The 17,071-nt window shown below is 38.7% G+C and overlaps 1 protein-coding gene and 1 long non-coding RNA gene across 6 annotated transcripts in view; one reads left to right on the top strand and one right to left on the bottom strand.

Moving 5' to 3' along the window:
- The window catches only part of LOC135970596 (uncharacterized), a 40,457-nt gene extending 29,080 nt beyond the window's left edge, over window positions 1-11,377 (bottom strand). Inside the window, exon 1 of one of the 2 annotated variants that reach the window (XR_012433676.1) lies at window positions 11,232-11,377. This is a non-coding gene — a long non-coding RNA (uncharacterized lncRNA). Of the gene's footprint in view, window positions 1-6,246; window positions 6,408-11,231 lie in introns of those variants that run through there. The other variant, XR_010586359.2, reaches the window with a different exon arrangement.
- COL19A1 (collagen type XIX alpha 1 chain) overlaps window positions 11,317-17,071 on the top strand; it is a 329,196-nt gene continuing 323,441 nt past the window's right edge. For 3 of the 4 annotated variants that reach the window (XM_065543865.2, XM_005552609.5, XM_005552612.5), the window contains exon 1: window positions 11,317-11,401. The gene's annotated coding sequence lies outside the window, so the exon portion shown is untranslated. Of the gene's footprint in view, window positions 11,402-12,178; window positions 12,401-17,071 lie in introns of those variants that run through there. The other variant, XM_065543866.2, reaches the window with a different exon arrangement.

The following is a 17,071-nucleotide window of genomic DNA, read 5'->3' as shown; positions in this document are numbered from 1 at the left end:
TGGTAGCCTTCAATAGATATTTATTGAACAATTGAGTGCTAAATGTAGAAGGAAGCATTTTCAGAAGGTTTTCAACTCTTCTAAGCCAACAGGAGATTATTTTTCACAGAAATTAAGCTAACTCTTCCAATTAAAACATAGCATTGGCACAGAAAAAAAAATTACCATGCATTCATTTTTTTTTTCTAGAAGAATTATTATACATATCTGTAAATGGTTAAGCTAGAAGTATTGATGGAAAGATTGGGAACTGTCCCAATCTCAATTAACTTTTCTATCACAATTCATGTAAAGAACATGGAATCCTGTCCTATTTTGATGGTTGTTTCCAAAGAAGTAAAAACAATGCAGGGACCTTAATAAATATTGTTGAATTAGAACATATATATGTTTGTATACACATGTAATGTATATATATCCTATTATAGACAAAGTTCTGTGACATTAGAACCTCTTGTTTATTTGATGAAGAAATATTCTATTTTTTCTTGTGCCTCCAACTAAAACAGAAGGCCAAAGGCTCCAACCTTGTAAATTACCAAGGTATTAACCAAAGCCAGCTGCAACTTATAAATGCCCCCCTTTTTATAAGAAGTCAACTTGGGCATGTGTTCTTCTTGGTGTTATATAGCATTTGATCTCTCTTGTTCATGCCTTCCAATTCTTTAATAGCGCATAATCTTCTTTATGAGGCTTCCTTAAGCCCAGTAATGTATTCAACATACTCTGAAGAAAACACACACATAAATGCATTCATTTTAAAAGTCCATTATGTGTATACAGCATGTGGTAACATAATAAAGGACTGAGGTTTTAACTTTCTCTATAAAAAAAGTACCTGTGATACTAATTAAGACATTTATATGGGTACCAATGTAAAACCATGAAGAAATTGGTCAACAGTATTTAAAATTGTAACATTACCTTAAATTCACAAGGAAGAGATGTTAGAACAGGAGACTCAGTTTTGCTTAGAGCACAAGTCACGCTCTGATAGAAAGCGCTTAGAGAAGCACTTAACTCTTGCAAGTATCCAGGAAGTTATTTTAGAACTGTAAGATACACAGTGCAGTAACATAGGCACTGAGGCAGTGTTGGGCCCTAGGGATAAGATGGCTAGTTAACAACACTTGCACAAAATCTTACAATACTAGAACAGCTTTCAGGGGCTTTTACTGATCCACAGTTACTTAGGTCCCAAATCAGATTTTTGAAAGTGAATCTTAAGTAAAAAGGTGAGTACACTAGGTCCTTCTATCTTTTGACGTTTTGTTGGTGTGTTTGAATCTTGGGTCACCATACAGGCATTAATGCCTATATTCCTGTTATATTCATAAAGCCTCCTTTCATTCTTGAAAATGTTCCCGTTTGGGATTAAACTGTCTGGCCGCCCAATATAAACCCTTCTGCATACATCAAGTGAAAAGCTTCTTTATCTAAGAGGCGGGAGTCATCTAAGATCTTCTCTTTGCAGACCACACCCTTGGAGAGACTCATTAAGATGAAAGACACAAAAAGGCCTAAGAATTGATGTACTTTTGATCATTTAAAGAATACATCTTGCTGTTTGAAAATAATTTCTAAATTATGTTTTCCTGTGTGTATGTACGTGATTTTAAAATATGGACAATTTTAAACTTTAAATTTAGCCTTGGTCATATGAACACTACTGGGACTTCAATATTTAAAAAACATATTATACCAAATACCAATATTTTTAAATAACTGGGTTATTATGCTCTCTTTTCCCAAAATAAACCCACAGCCTCACAAACAATGAAGGATTATTAAATAAAGGAATAAATGTTAGGAAATCATGTCTGACTATGTTTTCTACTGATTGCAACCTGACATTGTTAGAGATCTGGTCCTTTACACAGAGTGGGAAATCTCCAAGATGACTGAAGGTGGTTGAGTAATGGCTCAGACCTCAGCCACTCACTAATTAACTTAGCTGCTGTACCAGGGCATTATGTGAGTAAATATGGTCATTTACTTATTTGATATTCAAATCACTGGATTATTAAAATAGCATTTTGCCAAGTCTTACGCAAGTGACTTTAGTCTAAAAGAAACCTAAACACTAGATCCACACAGACATTTTTAGTTTATTTCTTCAAGCCCATAAAATACTCTAAAATGTAGTGTTTAATTGTCCCTACCATGTCTATAGATCAGTAAGAGTCTCTGTGCTCATAATTATAATTATGATTCACGAAAAGCAAAGAGTCCATTACTGAAGTTCTTTCTCGGAATCCCCTGCTTTTCCCCTACTGTCTCCTTTTTTCCTTTCCTCAGTTTATCTGAGGTGATTGGACAGGAGTCATCCAGTGCTATAGCAACTCTAGTTCGGACTCAGGGACCAAGGAAAGCTATTAATACCCTACCTTCTGTGGGAAAAACTTGTTGCTTCAGTCTGTTCCATCTTGGAGAAGCTCGTGCAAGTCTAGGTTGCCACTTCTATGTCCTGCCCCTCTTTCTCCTCACAATGTGATAGGAAAGCACTTGGAAGGGCTCGTGCCCTTGCTTGGCACCTTAAGGCAAATTGTAACACATGGCCTTGACTGTCACTTACATATGATATTCTCTCCTTTTCCCCCTTTTCTAAAGGATGCACATTTGAAAACAATTGATTAAAGGAAGCATAGAAACATGATTGGCTCAAACCAATCTAAAAGTCTATTGTATCCCTGAGATACAGGTTTGTTCTATGCCTATTTCCTTCAGCCCTTGCATCCAGCCCTTCAGTGAGTCTTGTCAAGTCTACCCCTAAAATGTGTCTTAAATTTGTTTACTTTTTACCTTCTACAAACATCATCCTCATTGTAGCCATCATCATCTCTCACCTGGGTACAACAGCTTCAGAAATGGTCTCTTTACATATTTATATTTTATATTTTTGCCTTGCTACAATCTATTCTCCACAGAGAAGGCAGTGATCTTTTTAAAGCAAAAATCAGTTTATAAAATTCCCCTGCTCAAACCCTCCAATATATTCTTACCTTGTTAGTGTACAAAATACACAATTCACTGAAATCTAAAAGGCCCTGCAGGATTTAGCCCCAGACTATATCATCCTTTACCTTTACCATGCCCTCTTTTGCCCACCTGCTTCTAGGCATGAAGCCATTTCTATAGTCATTGGACAGACCCAGTTCTGCCTAACCTTCCCCTGATCTTTTCAGGTCTGGCTCCTTTTTGGCATTCAGGTTTCAGCTGAAATATCACCACTTTGGAGAGGCCTTCTATAGCTATTCCATCTAAAGTTGTCCCTTTCAACCGCCGCTGGAAACTTTTAATCACACCACATTAATGTAGAGACAGCAAACAGGTTTTTGTTTTGCTCTGTTTTTGACACTAAATTCATAATGGCTAGGTGCAAAAAGTTCTGGTACCTTCCTCTCTCAGGCCCCTCAAGGTCTGAAGAAGACTAAACTGGCTTAATAGTCATTGTCACCAGCAAATCAGTGGAAACTGTAAAAGAAAAGGGGTTCCTCTGGGAGAGAAAGGATTGAAGAGAAGTCAAAGAGTCCTTCCTCACCACATTTGGGGTATTGGATCTGTCTCCCCTTGTGTTTCTGAAACCTAATGATAAGACTCACTTCTTCACTTGAAATTTCTGAAGGAGGGATGCCTACAGGGCAAGTGGAAACTACAGTTTAGGGTTTCTAAGAAGGAAAGGTTAGGGATGTGCACATCCCAGTTCTCCACATTTCTGGGAAAAGATGAAGTACAGGATCTCTTCAGTTTCCATGATCTCATGTGAAAGTGACTGGCATTAGCTGAGGGATAGGACTTGTAGAGCTTCACTGGTAGCTGCTTAGTGGGATTTCTGGAGGCAAGAGACATTAAATAGAGGATATAGGACATACCACTGGTGGGAGCTGGATGAAGATGCCCTTTGTGCACCCTCCTAACCATAGAAAATTACAGTGTCCCCAATTCATCACCCTCTTACATCTGTGCTCTATGCAATGTGACTTTGAAGCTTGTCCCATCAAGGCATGGAGCTCTGACTCTTACCTGGCCTGTGACTTGCTTTGGCCAATAAAATTTGGTAGAAGTGATTGTGTATCAGTTCTGAGCCCAAGCTCAAAAGGCCTTATGAACTTTCATTCTGTCTTAAACCCCTGGGATCTCTTGGACCAGGCTAGCCTGTTAGAGGATGAGAGATCACGTGGAGGAGAGATGACTTTTCCAAGTAATCCACCTTCCTACTAGCCAATACTCTTATGCCCTGCCAGCTGGTGGCAGACACATGAGAGAACCTAGCTGAGATCAGCCAAGCCCAGCCTAGACTAGATGAATTTCAACTAGCAGACTTGTGAGTGATAACAAATGGTTATTATTTTCAGCTACTGAGTTTTGGGATAGGTTATTATGCTGCAGCAGCTAATGATACGTGGGTGAATAAAGCTGAATACTGTCGAGAATACCATTTGTTACCTTCTATGCAACTGTCATTCTAAAAGAAAACATCATCAGACTGACATTGATGGAGAAAACTGATCTTTTCTTTGTATCTTAGTCCATTTGAGCAGTTATAACATAAAACCATAAACTGGGTAAACAACAGAAACTTAATGCTCATAGTTCTAGGGGCTGGGAAGTCCAAGATCAAAGCAGATTCAGTGTCTGCTGAGAGTCTGCTTCCTCATAGATATCTATCTCCTTGCTATGTCCTCACTTAGTGGAAAGGGAGAGGGCCTCTCCAAAGGCCTCTTTTATGAGGGCACTAATCCTATTTGTGAGGTCTCTGCCCTCATGACCTGATTACTTCCCAAAGACCTCACCTCCTAATACTATCACCTTGAGGGTTAGGATTTGAACATACAAATTTTGAAGGACAAAAAGCATTCATATCATAGTGTTCTGCCTCAGATGGCAGCTGGCTGTGGATGTAGCTAGCATCCCAAGGGCTGGGGCCAAAACTGAGTGATGGCACCGCAGCAGAACCAGCTGAGCAGTGACCACGATTAGGGATAGGATTAGAATGAGAGACTCTGTCTGGCAGCCAATGCAAGCAAATCTTTGGATAAAAGATAGTGGACTTAAGAGATTTTAATGTTGCTATCTGAAGCACTAGAAGTTATTATGAGGTTTTTATTAAAAATAAAACAACTCTATATGGAAAATAATTCTGTACTTTTTGGTTAACATCTAAAGTGATTTAAAAGAAGTATAGATTTATGAACTATTTTCCTTTACTAGCTATGTTTTATGACTTCTCGTAATTACTTTAAAAGGGGTTTTATAAACACAGAAGTTTACATTTCAAATGGGTAAAAATGGGTTTCTGGTCAAAAATAATTTGACAAAAATAATTTGACAGCAAGAATGTCCTCAAATATCAAAAACACAGGTAAATCTGTCACCTTTGATAAAGAACAGAGTCAAGTCCAATTTATCTTATTTTGCCTTAGTTGAATAGTCAACTATGCAAAGCTTTTTGCCTAGTCTGCTATGTTGTCATTTTTCTCTTTTAAGCCAGCCAAGACTAAAGCATGTTGCAGCACATGAATAAAAAAATTCTAGGTCCAATTAATTCATTTATGGTTTTCTTTTCATTAAAATTGGTTCTTGTTGTATACTTAATCTTTCTTTTTTGTAATATCTTATAAAAAGAATGATGTAACTTTGCCAGGTAACTTTGAGGCCTCTGCTCTGCTTGAGCACTCACTGAGCTGTTCTTTTGGGTGTTGTAGCACTGGGTTGCAAATAGGTACTTGCAGAACATTTGCTGAAGAAGTGATTGAAAACTAGGTGCTAGAGCATAGTGAATATGACCCTATTGGAATGAGACAGATCTGGGTGCAAATCCTGGCTACATAAGAGATTTGTTCATAGCCTTGTTACACTGTAAAAATGGGACAACAAAATCACTGAAGCAGTTAAAAAAGATGAAATATGTAAAGCACTTAGCACTGTGCCTAGGCTAGCACGAAGTGATTTTTACAAAATGATTCTATGAGAATCATGGAATAAGCTAAATCAGTTCTAAATTGAAAATAAATTTTCCAATAAGAACTTACAACAAAAAGAAGCTCAATTTTATAGACATAAACTCAACACAATATATGAGCCAAGTGATCATTTATGATATGCCAATGTTGAATTATTCTTTTAAAAAATGTTGTAGATAGAATTGGTTGTTTAAAACCATTTAGGAGTTAGATCATTTTTTGTGTTCTAATAATAATAGAGATTAAATGGTGGTGTGCTGTATTACTGATAGTGTAAATTTACCTTAAGTTTGGTAAAGGAATGAAGAGAACATATGATGAGGACGTTTTCAATTGATGACAGTCTTGTCTTCCTGCGTTGCTGTCCTCAGAGTCCCTGCTCTGGGAGTCTTTTACAGGTGAGAACATTTTTTCCTGTGATTCTTTTATCAGTAGAATAATTCCCTTAGATATAACACAAAAAGGAACCCATCATTTTTTCCAGACAAATTGTGAGACTCAGTCCACACTTCATCATTAGAAGATTTTATGTCCTTGATTATTTAACCTCTACCGGTTTCATTTCAACAAATATTTGAAGACTATATTAAGGAGAATTAATTCATCATACTTGATGCTCCGGGTATTATTAAAAATGAGAGCACCCAATTCCAGTCCTCAAGGAGCTTACAATTAAGGCAGAGGACGAAGTACAAAAATATTTGTGAAACAAGGCAGAGGAATGTAGATCATCAGTAAAGAGGCACAAATTGTGCTCTGTGCTGTTCAGAGGCAGAAGAGGGTTTGTTTACGGGAGGAGGGCAGGAAAGGAATCATCTTATAGCTAACACCTGAAGTGAGCCTTGAATGACTGCCAGAATTCCCATAGCCACTTCGCCTTTCAGTGGGATGCAGCAACATGAGTACGCTGAGACATGCTCATTCTGCGGTTACAAGTCATTAAATCTGGTTGTGGTAAAATGTACATTTAAGGGAACTGATAAGAGTAGATTGGGTGATGCTGTTTAGGACTCTGAATTCGGCAAAAGGTTTTAATTCAGCAGGAAATAAGAAATCTCATGTTCTTCATCTGAATAAGAAGTGGGCTTGTTGTCTGTGGAGTCTTCCAACAAACATTTATTAAAGAAACAGTCAATCCATAATTTCATAATTATTTAGTTACAATGCCCTTCCCCGTACTATGATTCTATCATTATTTGTAAGTATATTTATTTGGACTAACAAAAAAAATGGATGGATTTTGTCCACTGAAATTTTTTGACTCTAATGCTTCCACATTTGAACACAGTCCCTCCACCTTAGAATTCAGTTAGAACTTTATATCTACTTTGTTTATTGCATTTTGCATGTTCATATCTTATTATTACGTATTTATACATGTCTTCTTCTTCTTTTTCTTTTCCTGAATGTTAAACTCCAGGCAGTGGGCCCATGTTCAATGTATCTTTGTATACTCTGCAGTGGTCAGTTTAAGAAGCGTTCAAAAATATATGTTGAACGAATGAACAGTGTAATTAACATCTGCTTCCTAGTGAAATCACTAGGCTCAGTTTAAACGGCTTAAATTACATACTAATTTTTACCTGGAAGATTCGTGTTGAAAATGATTGAAAATCTTATTTAAAAGGCCAATTTCTTGGCTCTCTTAATACCACTGCTTTATTAATTTGTTGGAGATAAAACACCACATTTTTTCATGTTTGTTATATTTTTATTACAACAGTAACACATGTTCGCTGTAGAAACTTTACACATTACATATAAACAAAAAGAAAAAATCAAAATTGTCAAAATCCCAACCTATAAGTAACCACAGTCACTGTTATAGGGTAGTTTATGATGCAATCTATGTACATTTTTTAAACGCTTTTAATAAACATGGCTAATTTGCCCTTTAGAAACACTGAACTATTATATGTTCCTGGAATTGTTGAGAATGCTCTTCGCTTATACTAACACCACGTCTAATCAGCAATATTAATCTTGGCAGAATGGGCAGGGGAAAATAGTTCCTTTATAAATGTGCATTTCTTTGCATACTAAATTGAATATTTTTCATAAATGTATTGACCTTTTCTATTTCCTTTGTAAATTGCCTCTTTGCTTTTTGGCCTAGTTTTCTATTGGAGTATTTCTTTCTCTCTCTTTCATTCTGTCTCTCAAATGATTTTTCAGAACTGGATGTATATTAATAAACATTTTCCCCAGTCATTTGTCTTTTACCATATTTCCTTTCAGAGTCACTGATCCCTAGGAAGAGAGTCTAATAAACTAAGTGAAAGTTACATCTATGATTGCCTCTTCCTTTCATTTCTAAACTGAGTAAATGTCATGAGCTAGAATGTCTTCTAGGAAGGGAAGCAAACCTAAAAACAACCAATGGAATATTATTTTCTCTATGAAGATAATTATTTTCAGAAACAATGATAAACACAGCATTTAATATAAAAAGATGCCCTCATTTACTTTTGGCAATTACTAAGAATTTAGAATTGATATAACTACTTTCTTTTTACCCTTAAGAATATCATACGTAGTGCTGGCCTAAAAAGGAATATAATGGGAAGTGCATGCTAGGGATGACAAGTCAGATTTGGTAATTACAGTAAACAGTAACGTCTGTTCATCCACTATTGATGCATTGAAGTATTTCCATGGGATATGTAAGGGAGTCATGTATAGCTGTGCCCCATAAATTCAATAAAGAATGAACACTCTTATGGTTTGGTAACTGAGAAGTTAGCTGGGGGCAATGGTGAAATTCTTTCTTCCTGAAAAATGGAAACTATGAAGGCGGAGAAAAGTGAAAGACATTACAAAAGGGAACAAGAGCAACATGACTGGGAGTACAGAAGTATAGAAAAAAAGAAAAAAGAAAAAGACACAAAGCAGAAGAGATTGACAGCTAAGGGTTAGGAGAAACACATTTAAAAAATTTATTAAATTAAAATTATCAAAAATGGTACAATGATCATTGTAAATTGTTAAATTTATATCAGTGGGGCATTACAAATATGCAACAGTGTTTTTTTTAATGTTTTCAAAGGAATTTATCCCTCACATGACATAAAAACATTTACTTGTATCTTCCTTTAGGCATAAATGTTGAAAGAAGTTTGTTTTTAAACCTGTTAAAATTTTTAAGTACATACATGCACACAGATGAACTTGATGTTAGAAGGGCTGCAAGCTGTTTGTTAAAACTTAGGGTCCTGTCAGATTCGCCTAATATTTTCAGATGTTCGTTTACCAGCAGTAACTTCAGAAGCAAGAAGAAAACCTGATCATTTACAATTGTATTTGGCTGAGATAAATACAAGGTGTTTGGCTAAGAGTTCTTTCTAATTGAAGTCACTTTAAAATTCAATAAAAAGAATTAGCTAAAGAAGCAAACCCTAGGTATACAATACTTTGTAATCATGAAACCAGCCTAGATTCAAACCCTTTCCTGAAAGAAAAATAGAGAAATATTTGTTGACCCAGGGATGTTGGTGTATCTAAAAACAGAATAAGCAACAGATAATAATAATTTGAAGTTTTATTTATTCATTTTTCGCTTTCTTCCACAATCTTGTTTGGGTCAATGTTAGGAATAAGAAAAGGGCCATTTTGAAATAGAAACAAGAATAGAACTATTTAGCTCTCTCATAAATATGTTAACAATTATGAAATTATTAAAACGTTTAAGAAAATAATTCTAAGATAAACTTGATTTACTTGTATTAAAACAAAAATTAGAGACAAAATTGTGGACTTCCTGTTAGGTAGTTTTAAAACATTAAATAGTTTCAATTAAGTGTAAATAAGGTGAATTTAATAGTCTGACAAAGAAATAAAGCCTGGACACTCTTAGTTCAATTCACTAGTGATGGAAAGGTATATAAAGTAAAATTGCTTAGAGAAAGAAAAAAGTCAAATGGGATAATACTTCAAAAAAATAAGAGTATGATCACCAAAAGTCTAATGAAGGTTTGTGAATCATGTTTTGCAAATGGCCATTTGAGTAGCGTGACTCATGCAATATCCTCCCTCCTTGGCCTCTTTCCACAGTCAGCCAAAAATTAGTGATGAAAATCATATGAGAAGGAAATGTATCAGATGGTTTTAAATCCTGACATAGAAACATGGTTTGCAACACCATGAATGCCCAACTCGAAAACTGCAGGTATTCTGATTAGGATGAAAGACAAGTTTAAAAATCATGAGTGATACTTTAATGGTTTCACTCCAAATGAAGTGGAAAAGAGCTATCTTTTAAATTTTTTCTTAACAACTTTATTTTTTGCCTGCCTGATTTTATTTATTCCCTGATCTGTGAGCCCTGATATGTGACGTGTATTTCTATAGTTCTAAGGTAACTTTGAAGCTTCATGATTTTCACCATTGTGGATCAACAATATAATTTATCCTATTTCTCCCACTGCGGCAATACTGAAATAAAAATGTTAAACCAGTTTATCTGTTTTCTAATGCCTGGTTTACTCTTCTGAATTCTATAAATCATTCTTTTTTTCATATATACACATACATATGCATACACTATATGTATACATATATAAATTTACTATATATCCATACACTATATATACACATATATAGGTATATATACATATATTGTAAATTTATATATATACATATATAAATTATATATATACACATACATATATAACTACAAATAAATATGCCTACAAATATCCATATATACCTCCTATATATGTATATAAACCTACTACATATGCCTACAAACATATACATATTCTCTCCCTCTACACACACATACATGGACCTACACAGAAATCTGCAGGAAAATGACACCTTCACATATTCAAAGGGATCCCCAAAGAGTTCAAAAGCCAAGATTGGAAGCACCAATACATGGAAAGATGTATTTAAAATCACAAAATACTTCTTGGACACTGAGAAAACCCAAGCCACACAAACGTTTACATATGAGCGTGATGAGAAGGTGGGCAGACTGCCTTAATTAACTTTATATAAACTCTTGACATAAAAGTGAAAAAATGAAACATAAATGATATCTTAGCTCAATCGTTAAAAAGCCAATTACCTACTTGTGAACGTTTGCCACATACAATAATACTCTAAAGACACTTCATGATCAGAAGTGAGAAACTCTAGGCATCTGCATCCAACCGTCGTTTTATCTGTGAAACTGCTAGTAAAGCATAAACCTGAAAGGCATTACTCCCAGCTCTAAGGCAACATTGCTGTCATTAAAGAAAACCTGTGCCTGAGTTGGCTGAGTACCTTCTTGCAGAGTCCTCTGTCCTCGCGGAGTGGGAGGGTCACACGGGGAGAGACTAATAAGGGCAGAGATGCGTCCCCCTTCCCCACTCGCAGGGAGCTCACTCCTCGGCGGTGCTGCAGCCCTGTCCGGACTCCACTGCGCCTCTGAGGGGCTCAAACACGAATTCAAGGTAAGCTGCGCGGCTTTGCGACCGGCCCTGCACTTGCCCTCTCACACATGCCCGGGCTATGTCATCTGCTCGTGTTTCTGATTATCTGTGTGCATCTGCTTTTCAAGAAAATGTAAAAATTGTGCTACACATGGAAATACGTTTAGGTGGATACATAATGCACACCTGCATACGTTCCCATAGGTGCTTTAAGGACGGGACCAAAAACGTTTGGCAGGAGACGGCCACTCTCATGGGCTACATATCATGTAGTTCGTGTTCCTATGTTCACATGATGCAGGCTTCATGCACTACACTTAAGTTCTAGGTGGTTTTTCTGGCTATGTGTGTCTGTGAAGCGGAACTATGAGCACTGCTGATGCGGGTAGGGACAGACATCAAATACATTACAAAAAAAATGAGGGGTTAAAGGAGCAAAACAAACTCACTATCAATTCATGCCGTTAGAGCGCTTTTTTTTTTTTTTGACGGTGTTAGCCCTGGAAGCGAGGGAGCCAGTTAAGGGGCGTAAGCTAAGAGACGCGGGGTTCCGCTGCGCTGCCCTCGGGCCCGGGGTTACCTACTCCACATGCGGGTATTTCTCCCAAGTGCGGCTTCTGGGGAGCGGCGCGGGCGCGGGCGGGGATTCCAGGATTGCAGCCCCGCCACGTCCCGGAGCGTTCGGCCGTGTTCCTTAATTACCCTGCAGCATGCGCAGCGCGGCCGGCCAGAGCGCCGCCGCCGTCCCCGCCGTCCTCGCTGCAGCCACTGCCGCCGTCGCCGCCGCGGGAACGTCCCAGTCGCCGCGCGAGGAAGACGCGGCCCCAGCCTCCGCCGCCTCCGCTGTCAGAGTCCCGCGGCCACCACCGAGAGCGCGCCCGCGCCGCCGCCACCGCGGCCGGGAGCAAGGAGGCGGCGCCGGGCGGCCCAGCTAAGGCGCTGCAGGGTCGCGAGGAAGTTTGTTGGCCCGGAACCAAGCACGCCGTCGGGCACGCTAGCTCCCCGAGAGCAGGCGGGCGCGTAAGCGAACCCCCTTAGAGGTTACCGAGGGAGCGGGAAGCCGGAAAAAGGGTGGGCAGAGGAGCTGGGGGACAGGCGAGTGACCTAGGAGCCCCAGAGGAGCTTCATTTGATGAGAAGGTGAAGAGGCAGAGGGGACCAGCGTGCCTTGTCAGCCTCAGGGGACAGTGGGCTGCAGAGCAAAATGAGGAGGGCCCAGAATGCTGATAATGAGTAGTTTCAATAGAACAATCCGGAAATAGAGGCAAGGGAGTGATCATGAGCCACGACTTGAGATTGGGAGATGGAGGGGTAAGGGAAATAAATTGTGCCACCTCCCTCAACCCCTAATTCCAAGACGACTCAGTCCCATCTTATGCTTGGATAAGTCTGAGGAGGATTAAGATGTGAGGATAATCGCTCTGCTCTAGGGGAATTTACATCTGCCTGTTAATGGAGGAGATGAAACAAAAGCACTCCAATACCTATTTTCAACCACCTACCCCCCCCCAAAAAAAACGAGAGAACACCGACGCCTCCCCCTCTGCCCAAATCAAACACCACGATAATTCTTTAGGAGACTAAAGGGAAAAAAAGAAAGAAAAAAGCCCCTGCTCGTATGTGTTGTCTTAGCATCTCCTTGTTGTTGACTGGTGGGAAACTTGCAGGACCCTCTCTAAGTAGAGAGATCTTTGATATGGGCCTGCAAAGCTGAGATATTTAGGTATTCCAGTGGTGAAAAACATGCATAAATGCCCCTTCCTGTGGAGGGCTGACAGGGTTTTTGTGTAGGAATATCTCTTCAGGATGAAAAAGAGGAGGGTGACCCCCAGAGGTAGAAAGTTTATGCTCTCTCTAGGGGATAGAAAATGGAGAAAGTAACTGGCAGGTGCTTCCATTACGTTTTGTCCTACCTGAGCTCTCTAAGTGGTAAGGGACCTAAGTGGAGTTTCCTGGGAAAAGAGAGAGACAGCGTGGCAAAAGAGCAAGAAAGTGAACCTGAAACTGAAATGGACAGGTCCAAGAAAGAGCAAAAAGGTGAAAGAAACCCAAATGTGATTATTATCACAATTGGGACATCATCTCTGTATCTGAATCATTCTCATCCTAGAAAACCATCCAAAACAGATGGGAGCTGATGGTATTTTCCAAAAATGGAAAATTTCCATCTACTTTCTGGTCCTCCAGTTTAATCTCTCTTGCTGCAATTTTAGTTTATTTTCTCCAGCAGGCAGAAATGCCAATGTGGGTACACAGAGTCAATGGTTCTAGAGGCGGAAGAAGATATGAAGTTAGAAACCATGGTAGTGTGACTAAGTGGCATCACAAATGAAAATTCAAGTGAAGAATGAAAAATAAACGGAAATGTAAGGAAGCAGGGCTATAGAGATGCTAATATATAACCCTGAAAAGATGCTGAAAAAAAAAAAAAAAAAAAAACCCAGAATGAATAGGACCAGAGTTGAGTCATCTGAGGCAGGCCACATTGAGGATGTACATCTTAAACAGGCAGAGAGTAACTTGCTTAGCAGAAGAGATCCAGCAGGGAGGGCATTCCAGCCAGGAGGAATTGCATGCGTGAAGGCTTAGAGGTGGGAGCAAACAGTCATGTGCCTTGTAAGACAGAGAATCCAAGCAGGGGTGAAATCTGAGATGGGTAGAGCAGATAGCACCTGCCAAGGAGAGATTGGAAACGAGAGGCTAAGAAGCAACGGACTTTTTAGGGTGTTATTTTGTAAGCCAGTAATAAAATAATCAGGTGAGCAAGTTGCATATTAAATTTGATAGAAAGATGATGAATGCAGAGTGGGCTATTAGGCCTCTGTTATCTATGCATATGTTATGAAGCGCAAAGGATTTCTGACCTCCTCTCTTTAAGAGAAATCAAAAGGAATTGTGAAGGCATAAGATTATTCGATCAGAAAACTAGTAGAGCCCTTCAAATTGAAAAAAGAAATAGGAAAAATTTATGAATTTGAAAATATGTCCATACTTTATATAGTAACTTAAGATGATATTTTATATGTGGAAAACAACAGAGCAAGAGAATTGTAATCAGAAAAAAATGGGGGCTGGGCGTGGTGGCTCACGCCTGTAATCCCAGCACTTTGGGAGGCCGAGGTGGGTGGATCACAAGGTCAGGAGACCGAGACCATCCTGGCTAACACAGTGAAACCCCATCTTTACTAAAAATACAAAAAATTAGCCGGGCGTAGTGGTGGGTGCCTGTAGTCCCAGCTACTTGGGAGGTTGAGGCAGGAGAATGGCATGAATCCAGGAGGCGGAGCTTGCAGTGAGCTGAGATTGCGCCACTGCACTCCAGTCTAGGCCACAGAGCAAGACTCCCGTCTCAAAAAAAAAAAAAAAAAAGTAGGTCAGTTGTGATGGTTGAAATTGAGAATGGTCCTGGAAAAGTTGATGGAAACAAATCATAGTTCAGAGAAGTCAGTGGGTAAAACAGACAAGTTGATGAGAAGGGAGAGAATAGGTTAAGTGTGCTCAAAGGAAGTCCCAGGTTTGAGACCCTCTGGATTTAGACACTAGTTTGGAAGTAATAGAAGAAATAACAAAACAGAGGAAACGTGACAGAGTTGGACATATTTCATAGTACAAACATTGGGAACTAGGGAGTATGCTTTCTGTGGAGGCAGAGAGCAACTTCAATAGTACTATTTTTTGTCCCACTAAGTAACTGAAATTATGTTCACTGAGCTTTCTTTTAGTAATTTGTACTCTATTTCTCCATCATTCTTTTCTTCATGCACATCATGCTACAGATGTTAAGCCCATACCTGTCTATATCACTTAGTGGTTCCCAACCTTTCATTTGTTTATTTTTAGTCCAAATGTATTGCCTTAGACCGTATCATTCTACAGATTGATCACATGAATACCTACTAAATGTCAAGTTTACAGAAGACACAGATAAATAAAATACAATCTGTTTCCTCCAAGATGTGCAAGATAGGAAAGAGACAGAATGCAAAGGAGTTACAGCAGTGCAGTATAAAGTGTGCAGAAGCATAAGTGGGTATTGAGCTCTGTTGGATCACAGGACAGTGGGTAGTGAACTCTTCCTGGTATGATTCTCACAGACTTCACAGAGGACATGGCATTTGAGCTACACATTGAAGGCAGAGTAAGTGTTTTCCAGATTGGAGAGGATTGGAAGGACTTTCCAGCTGCCAAAAAAGCATGTGCAGAAACCTGTGAATCGTCAATAATTTGATGGCGAAGGGTATTTGGAAAGAGGTAGCCAGACAGGTGGTTGGACAGATGAGTTAAGACCCCACTGTAAAAGAGCCTTGCGTGCCTCACTTTGGAGTGGGCAATGAAGAGCCACCAGAAAACTTTGAGCAGGGCAGTTAAGTGACTAGATCTTTGTTTTAGAAATAGAATTCTTGAGAAGTTAGGAGGTGAAAATAAAGGAAACAAGACAGAGGACAGGAATCCAGTTAGGAGTCTACTGCAGTTTTCCAGATTAGGAATGGTAAAAATGTGAACTAAGGCAGTTTCAGTGAGGATGAGAAAGTTGGTAGGGATTCAAAAGACATTTACAAGTAAATTTGATAGACTTTGACAGAGATTTGATATGGGGAGGGGGTAAATAAATGGAAGATGATTTTGAAAATTTTAACTTGAGTTCCTAAGTTAATGATGATGCCTGTAATTAAAATGTGTAGGTCATGAGGTTTCTGTAGAATATAATGAGGGTAGAAACTTTGCCTAAATTGCAAAAGACATCTGCACATTTACTTCAATTTCATTACTCCAGCCACTGATAAAACTATGAAATAATGCCAGACCTAGTCCTAAACTCTTAGGGATATTTTACCTGATTATTGGCTTGAATTTTTTATTCTGTAGGCTTGGCTCTTCAGCTAGTTTTCTCTAATAGTTTACAGACCCTACTATAGCTTCACTAAAGATAGATTCTAAAGATTGGTGAAAGAACAGATGTGTAACACCTGTTGTTTTTGCTTATTTACACAATGTGTCACTTCATAACAGTATGACCAGATTTTCCTGGTGGAGTTATGTATGTATAGGCATACTGGATGGTGGTCAAGAAGTTTCGATTTAAAAATCAACCTCCTACACAGTCACGCATTATTTCCCTTCATAATAAATGCTCTGAAAACATAAGTCATTTGTCATTTAACAAATTACATCTACTTTTTTGAGAGTTGAGATGCCGTGTACATTAAATGTAACAACCTATGTAAAGCAAATAAGTATTCTCTTTCTATTTCCTCCCCTTTCTCTCTTTTTTCATGTGTCCTTTACATATTATTTTCTATTTTGGTGTTGGCTTTAACACTCTGACCTTTTTTACCTAACACCAAGTTTCAAAGATGTACAAAGAACACTTTAAATAGTTAGATGGCATAACAGTAAAAATATTAATGATTCACAGGCAGATTTGATTTGGCTCACTCAAAAGCTGGTGCTGAGAGGCTCCTGACCATCTATTTAGCAAGCCCATCTTTTTTTTTTTTTTTTTTTTCTTTTTTTTGAGACAGAGTCTTACTTTGTCACCCAGGCTAGAGTGCAGTGCTGTGATCTCAGCTCACTGCAACCTCCGCCTCCCGGGTTCAAGCGATTCTCCTACCTCAGCCTCCCAAGTAGCTGGGACTACAGGTGCCTGTCACCACGCCTGGCTAACTTTTGTATTTTTGGTAGAGACGGGGTT

This window comes from Macaca fascicularis, chromosome 4, assembly GCF_037993035.2.
Source record: "Macaca fascicularis isolate 582-1 chromosome 4, T2T-MFA8v1.1".
Taxonomy (NCBI): domain Eukaryota; kingdom Metazoa; phylum Chordata; class Mammalia; order Primates; family Cercopithecidae; genus Macaca; species Macaca fascicularis.
Note: the sequence above shows the minus strand (reverse complement) of the source record. Positions and strands in the feature narration are given on the sequence as shown.